Genomic DNA, 9,102 nt, shown 5'->3' with positions numbered 1-9,102 from the left:
CGCGAAAAAGTTGAACCAGAATCAACTTTTGGAGGAACACAATCAAACTTCACTCTGCGGTGACTCATCTTGTAACCTACCAGCAATCAGACAAAACAAAACTGGAGTGTAACGTCCTGTTTTACCAGTGGTGTAGTCTACATGATACATAGGTATACGCTGTATACCCACTAGGAAAGGTCAACGATTTCCGTATACCCACTTACAAAAGTGCGAGGATACGTAGCAACAATTGTTTTGTGACAGAACTTTTGTTCATAAATTCACCCCGTCTAGGAACAACACATTTGCTTGGCAGTCGTTCTCTGCGAACTAATGTGACTATCCATAGACTATAGGAGATATAAAACTAAAGCGAACATAAACTACACTCTCAATGTTTTGGTAAGTCTGCCCCTGAAGTTACTGTCGCTTCGTGTGACACTGCAGCAGACGTTACGTTACAGAAACTACAGAAAATGAGCCAGATGAGGCTGATGCTATACGCTGTAACGTTACGCGTAACACTCTGGGACGGGCGGGTATGAAGGTGGGAGGGAAAAATCATAGTATACTTACTTCAAAAAACTAGACTACACCACTGTGTTTTACGTGTAGTCACTCAATTTGGCTCTGTGCACCTGTGGTCATTTATTGAAAGTAAATGTGTGTTTAATCTGTCGATGCCGACAGACAATCACTTGTAGGACCCGGCATACTAGCAGCATGGCTAACTGCTAGCATCGGGAGAACACAATGTAGACACAAATGGGTTATTAAAGCGATACAACCATGTGCTGATTTGGTGTGAATGCAGCCTAAGTCACATTGCAGTTGGATGAATTGACCTTTTTATCACCAAGACACCAGGGAACAACACTAGCTTAAAGGATAAGGCTGGTGTTGTTCTATATTTCGTCATCGTCATATTTAGTATACGCTGACCTAGTTACTGGAACATCACAGAGATTGCACAGAGCTTCATTTTCCCACCAACAATTGCACTTACTTGATGCCTGAAGAATATGTACAAGACAACAATAACAAAAAAAATATATATTACAATGTGAAAACAGAAAGAAAATAGTTATTCTGCCTTCTTCTTTCACCCATATTTTGCCACATTCAACATGGAGATTAGCTGCCACTCTGGTAAAATTAAATAATTAGCTGTACTTTAGTGTCCTATGAGTGATCCGTCTGTACCTTCAGCAGGTTCTAAGTCAGTGTCCAGACCCTTTTTTAACGCTTGTAAATGAGAGGTGAGCCAGACAAACTAAAGAACTCACATAGTGTGTTTGTGTCATCATCTGCAACCACTGTCTGCCTGCTCAGACCACGGGGCTGTTTCACAAAAGCAGAATTTATAAATCCAGGATAACCGATAAAGCGAGACTTGACCTAGTCTAATCATTACAGTTGTATATTTTGGATTAAAAGTGAGCAGAATGGTTTCAGTTAAGAGAAGTGGTTTGTAAATCTATATTTTTCGACCATGATTCATTCCGTTCGCTATTGTCTGCCATGCAAATTCCTGCTGTTTTATCATAGCGAGTTCGCTTCTTCACATATATGCTTTGCTTCTTTGTATATATGGACATAGAAAAGAGAGACACTGAAGAAATTAGACTCTAAAATCTAGAAACTATGAAGATAATTAAGTGATAAACTCAATGCACACTGTAAACATGACTGTAACAGAGTATTCATCAGTTATTCTTCCCCCAGCAAAATAGGCTATAACGTAAAAAACCATTGAGGTGTCCTCTCCCTGTTGTTACATGTATGAACAGTAGCCTGCACTATACTATATAGTTACTGGTCCAGTGAACTAAGACTATAATTTAGGAGGATTGTACAACAAGGATATGTTTTTATAATTGTACAGTTCTCCCAAATTATAGTCCCAGTTTACTGGACAAAACACACATTGTGTGCTAGGAATGGCAAATGAAATGCATATAGAAGAGTAATCCTTTATTGTTGAAGAATCGAAAAAGAAATAAATCATCTTAAAAGATGTATTGGTCTCTGACCAGTCAGCCATCGTTAGAACCATTATATAAACACGTGTATAAGACTTTATATACTGCCCTTCATCACTGACTTCATTTAAAACACATTTGCAACTTTATCAGCCTTTTCTAATTATCTCAACAACTGCTGTAGCCTAATACATGGATTTCTCTGCAACATCATCACTGCTTGCGCACGCAACCGGGGGGCAGAAAGAAGACGTGTTTCGTGTAGCTAGTAGTAGTAGCAGCATAGTGTAAGTCAAAATGCCAAGGAGTTGTTGCGTGGTAAATTGTACAAACAGAGCCAGTGATGGGTGCCTGCTGTTTAACATACCTAGTGGGGAAGCATGGTTTTGGCAAAAACCGGCGGAGGTTATGGCTTCAAGCCATAAGAAGGGCAGATTGGGGTCATATGCAAGAGGCTCCCATTGTATCAATCAGAAAAGTTGCAGCTTGTTCAGTTGTTCAGCTAAGTGATATCAAAGAATTTCTAATATGGGAAGAAGTTCCACTCTCTCGTTACTTCCGGCTTCTGAACTGGTTGCAGTTCCAAATAGGGGGCGCTCACAGGCCAGTGCAGAATGAATGGGACTCTATGGAGCTATACCCCTCAAAATCCACTTTTCTCAGGATATAATTTTTTGTCTAGTAATTTGAATGTTGCATTTGAAAGGGGAGGCTAAGAAAATACACACTGCTGGGTGTTAGATTTTTTTAAAGTGGCTTTTTTGTTCTAAAAAGCCTTTTAAAATGTCAATGACGTCATACACATATACGGCCAGAGATTCTGCTTTACAGCAAGCTTTGAGTCGCTTCCTTTTTTCTCTCGAGGCATCGACAACACAGCTGATAGGTTAGGCTCTCCCTGTCAATACATGTGCTAGAAAGAGATTCGCTAATGTTTTAAAGACCACGCCGAAATATTCACTCTGGCATTCTGGTTCTGCTTCGGATGCCGTCAAGCGGGATCTCCGATCGTAATCAGTCCTTCACTGACCAATCAGCATTCATTAGCAGAATGCTAGCGTGTTATGGGCAACAACGACTCAACCTGTAACAAATCGAAAGGGCATAAGTACTCGTTTATTCAACTTTCGACCTATAATCCATGTTGAACTTGCAAAAACTACAATCAAATCTGAGATTTCTCATCGACAATCAGGCGAAAGACAAATTTAGCCGTCTAGCTCCATAGGGTCCCATTCATTTTGCACTGGACCGTGATCACCCCCAGTGGAACTCTGGTGGAACTGCAACCAAATTCGGTACAATGGGGCTTAATAGGGAGTGGAACGGCTTTCCGTAGACGGGCTTTGGTTGAATCATGGAATGCGTTGTAGCTGAGCAGGTAGTTGTGCAGAGATGAACGGCCACGCCCCTTGACCTACTTTCCTCAAACCACACCTCCAGCAACCTCCAGGTGAAAACCAACACAGAACAGACAGACACATAGGGAAAAGGGGAAAGAACACACAAAAGGGACGGGGGAAAAACAGCTGACCCATAACACTTCATGGTGCCAGCCATTTGCCAGCTGTGCAGAGCAGCTCAGCTATTGTAGTATTTGCCATTGACTTCTTAATGTAGTCAGTGCCCCACCCCCCCCCCCCCACAGCCCATTCAGTGGCAAAATATGATGTTGTTATCAGCGCTAAGGGCTGAGTGTGCATTCCTCTTCTTGAAGATATTATCGGAGCCCTCCTCTGCAGACAGCCAGAGAAAGGAGAGAGGGATGGCAGCGGCGGGTGGGAAACTCCTCTTTTTGACAACGTATCAACTCGACGCTCCTTATCGCTCCCATTTGCTGCTGAGCCAGACGATTACCAGAGTGGCTTTATTCACACAGCCTCGACACTCAATTAGTCTCCCACACCCACTCGCTCTGTTAGCACTCGCTGCCGGGGACCCGGGGCAGCAGATGCAAGAGCGGGAAAATGCAGATGAGTTGACCAACGTCAACAGACCGTTGCTCGCTGTTTTTTAAGGAAAATCCACTCCTGACCTCATGTCTTTTTGATAACAATTTTCTGTGTGGTGTGAAAGGAAAGAGAAATTTGTTCCTAAGTCCTCCAGTGTTTTTTTGCTTTTATTTCATCTTAAGAAGAACTCTGTAACTGAAAACAGATATCTAAAGATGGCAGCTGGAAGATATGTGTCTCCTTCCTCATTATGTACACAACACAAAAAATGTTTAATTGTACACATTTTGGAAAATTAGGGGATATACCTCTAGACGGGGGATGTTTTTTGATCATGCACAACAAAACAAATCATGCAAGAAATAAAGCCCCCTTCCTACCATTGATATAGAGCCACTCGGCCAGCCATGCCTGAACACTTATTTATGAACTTCAATGGAAAATAATCTCAAAATGAACTAGCACAACCTGGTGTCAACATGAAACACAGCACTTTCAAGCTGGGGAGCTGAGTTCACTTCACGGCAAAAACAAAGTACTTTCACCCAGGAAACTTGTGTTCATTCCTCGCTAGTGTTTTAATCCAAACCACGATCTCTTTCCTAAACTTAACGAGCCGTTTTGGTGCCATTATGATGACATGATGCTCACTTTTTCTGGTTAAACTCCACTACCACGGCCCCTGAAGGACCGTCATCTGGCAGTGCCTGTACCCGGCTTGCAGTCACCTGTTGCCGGCTAAACACAACTACCAACTGCCGCTGAAATGACGGAGCTCTATAGGGGCTAAATACAACCAGCATATGCCGCTCGGATTTTATCGTTCTGTCGCACAATAGGCTGTTCATGTTACAGCGTTTCACTTCATTTAAAAATTCTTCTATTTTAGGTATGTAATATATGGTCTATGGACTGGTGAAGTAGCATTGATCACTTTGAGGGGGGGGGTACATTTTGTCCCCACAGGGGATAAAAATAATTCAGCAGAGGCAGGAATATGTAGAACACAAACGGGGAAATCCCACGCATCCCAGCTGGAAAATCACACGCTGCCTGTAGATTAATTAACCTGATAGTAAATAGTGTTGCTGAGATGAGAAAGGAGATGCAGTGTTTCACCTCAGGGTGCGCTCTTTAATCGGATCAATCAAAGAGTTGCAACTTCGTGAACAAGCAAGACATCTTCTTTATTACAGCACATGAAATATTTTAGTTTCAGCTGTTTCCAGACCCTGAAATGATCAACCACATGCATTCAACCATGTATGAATTGGTATGAGTTGTTCAACAATTCAAATAGACCTTGTGCTATGCCCAATGACAGCCAGTAGGAGCTTTGTAGACAGGATTAAGTATGGTTATGTAATTTTCCTACATAGCTAGCTAATTAGCTAGCTACAACCCTGAAAAAATAGCAAGAGACAAATTGTCACTAAATGGCGACTAATGTGGATGAATGTCACAGCTCTTCAGGTTGCTGGTGGCTGACTTACAAAAATAACAATTCAATATACTTAAATCAACATTTTTTTTTTGATTGTCATGAACCTTAAAGGAATACTGTAATTCAAAATGTTGTAAAACACGCTAATTCGCTTGCCAAGGGTTAGATGAGAAGATTGATACAACTCTCATGTCTTCATGTTAAATAGCAGCAGAAGATATCCCTATTTTAGCATAAAGACGAAGTGAGGGAAAGCAGCTAGATTTCCCCCCTATTATCAACATATAACATGTTAATCAGTGAGCTCTAGGGGTGCTGGTAAGTTAGGGTTTTCTTTTGCGGGGTGCAAATGTTCCTCCAAAACAAGTTCCTTCCCGAGACTATTTTGCAGAGCCACCGTCGCTGCGTCCAGAGCTTAGCGCCGCCCAAGACAGTTGTGATTAGTTTAAAGAAATGCAAACAACTCAGAGCGTTTATTTTCTCCTATCCCAAAATGTATGTGTGGTGTAACCAGACCTTCTTCCACAGGTCTGTGGAGATAGGACTGGCAATGTGAGACTATGGCTGGTGTGATCCCATCGCAAGATGGTCTCTAGTTATATCTCCTTACAACCTGGGTTACGAGTATGACTATTAAATGTGCCCCATGACATGACTTGCTCGAAATCCACAAAACCAGCCGGAAAATGAATAAAATCTAAAACGATTGCATGAGAATCAGAGAGTATGAGAGCATGAGTTTATATGGGGTCAGAGACGTATAGTTATCGGAGCCTGCACCAGGCTGCTGCGCTCGTGGTGTGGGACTTAGCGAAAGGTCAATTGTCATGACAGTCTCATTCCAGTCCCTCCAAAAACACGTCTGTATCAAGTCTGGATCTGCTACAGAAAGCCTCAGCTGCCCTCCTCAGATAAAGAATCGAGATCGCAATCCGTCCCACTGTGACAGGTCATCAGGGATCTCAGGCTCAATTCAGCCTGCACTGTAAGAAATGTCATGTAGTTCTTTCTCTCGGCTGTTGTTAATGTGGAGCGTTTGACAGGAAATGTTGTCATTTGGTCTTTCTATTGACTCGCGCTCAAAGTGGAGAAGACAACTTTGGTGTTTTTCCCAGGAGCCGAGGGGATAAATGTCCCTTACCTCAGTGCTGCGCTGCTCCAATCACCAACGTAATTACACCGAGTCTGTTTTCGATTTGCTACAGCGTTGCTTTTGATCAATGTCTATGCATGGAGACCCCCCCCCCCCGTTACACTTACTGTACACTTATCTGTCGCTGTCAGCTCATCTGTTTCTCACTGTTAAATTCCTCTGTCCTGTTTTTTTCTTCACACAGCACATATTTATAAGATTGCATTTTTTTTTTACAGAATGTGGAGTCAGGAGGCGAGGGCTAATGTCTGTCATATCTCAGTGTGATGGGCATCGCTGGCACAGCATACTCCTCTCAAAGAGCTTTTGATTATTGCAGTCAGCTCACTTCCTTGCAGTCGCAGCCATGCAAGCGGGATTTTACCTTACCTACTTCTAGAGGCATAGGCGTAGATTTCTAGGGGGATGCAGGGGATATGTGCCCCCCCCCCCCCAACCCCCCAATGTTCAGAAGAGGTGGATTTCTCCGCCCCGTTAAAAAAATACGAAAGACAACCCACTCCCTAAAAGAGGTAAAATAACTGTTCAAGGGGCTCAAAACATGTAACGTTAGGCCTATGGAAAGCTTGAAAAACCAAAAAAACACATCTTGAAACACGTGTGATATTTTGAATATGCAGATAGTTTTGAACAATACAGGAGAATAATACTTTCCTTTAAATAAAGACATTTGCACCATAACTTGATGCAGAAAAGGCACAAATTGTTGCATAAAAATTCACCAGAATGCAAAAAATGAAGTATTTGATGGACAAAATTTTCTGGGGGAGGACACCCAGACACCCCAGTTATAATGTGCCCCCCCCCCCCAAATTTTGCCTGGCCTACCTTGCCAACGTCCTTGTCTGGAGGAGATGCTTTTCCTCAAGGCCCCCCGATTATGTTTCATCTGTGTAGTTGCAAAAACAGGAAAACATCAAACTTGGAGCTAGCAAGCTATTCACTGAAAATGGAAGAAAATTTGGATTGTGCAACAAGGCAGGTCTGCTTGGTTTTTTCGGTAAACGGTTGTAACGATTTACAAAGAATATGTTTACATCATTTCCTCTCTAACTGGGATGTTTTGGGACCGATTGGCAGGGATTTGCTGTAGATAAAATACACACTGCGATATACTGGTAAGAGCTAATGAGGTTTAACCATGTATCCAAATAGTTTAAATACCTCATGTTAGAACAGTTAACTTCCTTTAATATTGTACATGGCGTTTTCTTTTGCGGGGTGCAAATGTTCCACCAAAACAAGTTCCTTCCTGAGACTATTTTGCAGATTTAAAAAAAAAAGAATAACATTTATTTCATTATTATAATATATCACGAACGAAGTTGATGAGAGCAGAATTGATGACCATCAAAACCAAAGAGCTAACATAGACTGAAGAGCTGAGGGGAACTGCAGAGATAGGGTTCATTCTCTGTGTGCTAATATGAAAAATATTGATAAGTGCATTTTTTAAATCACAGTATCTCAATTCCTATTTCGATGTTAAACAAGACACAAAATGTTAATAAAAGATCTTAGAAATTGCATTTTCATTCTTGATTTTGATGAATATTTTCGTCCTGCCTCCAGTCTTTGTGCACATTGTGTACTGGAGTACCAACATTGATATTGATCCTCTCTTCTAACTGTAGGTTTGATGAAAAACAAGCTCATTACCCAAAATGAGTGTCATTCAATGGGTCCCATAATGGATAATGTTCCATAATACCTCACTTCATCTTTTCATATCAAAGATACAGTAGATGACAGTGATTACTGCAATGAAAGGCACTATGTAGTAAAAATCTCTATTTGCTCTTATTTTGGCATTTACTTTTCTCACCTACCTCACTTCCTGTCCTCTCCTTTCATCGCTGATTGGTTTTAAGCTTTCACCCTGTCACCCCTAATTACCTGATTGAATTCACCTGGTCACTTCTTATTTCAGATTGCACTCCCTCTCAGTCACTTTCTTTCACCTTCACATGGGGCGGCAGCTGATTTACCAGCCCTCATGTGTCTTTTTTTGTTATCGTTAACATTTGCATCACCCTTTTGTGGAAATAAATCGTTGTTAAAGTAGTCTCGCTTTGCCAGACCTTCCTCCAAAGCGCTGTGAAGGAGGGTCTGGTTTATTGAAAACGTGCTGTGGTTTATTGGCATTTCTTTAAACCAATCACAATCGTCTTGGGTGGTGCTAAGCGCCGGACGGAGCCATGGTGCCTCTGCAACATAGCCTCGGGAAGGAACTAATTTTGGTGGAACATGTGTACGTTCAATAGTTGTTTTAGTCGTGTACAGATCCACAGCGTTCCTATACAGCAGCAGTCAATGTGGTGCTACAGCAAAAAAGATGTGGAATGCCTATGTATTACAGTGCCTAGCTTTTCGTAGCTACAGCCATGCTAAAGTTGACTAAAAAGAGGAATAAAAAAAAGTCATCTTTTGGAAATTGATCTTAATGCCTTAAATAAAAAATGAGTTAAAATCTAACCTTTAAGGACACCAATTTTGTTTATGAATGAATAATGTATCGGAAATAAATAAATGTTCTTCCTTAAAATACAGGGGGCATAAGTAAGTACACCCCTATGTCAAATTCCCATA

This window comes from Sander lucioperca, chromosome 16 (assembly GCF_008315115.2).
Source record: "Sander lucioperca isolate FBNREF2018 chromosome 16, SLUC_FBN_1.2, whole genome shotgun sequence".
Lineage (NCBI taxonomy): Eukaryota > Metazoa > Chordata > Actinopteri > Perciformes > Percidae > Sander > Sander lucioperca.
Note: the sequence above shows the minus strand (reverse complement) of the source record.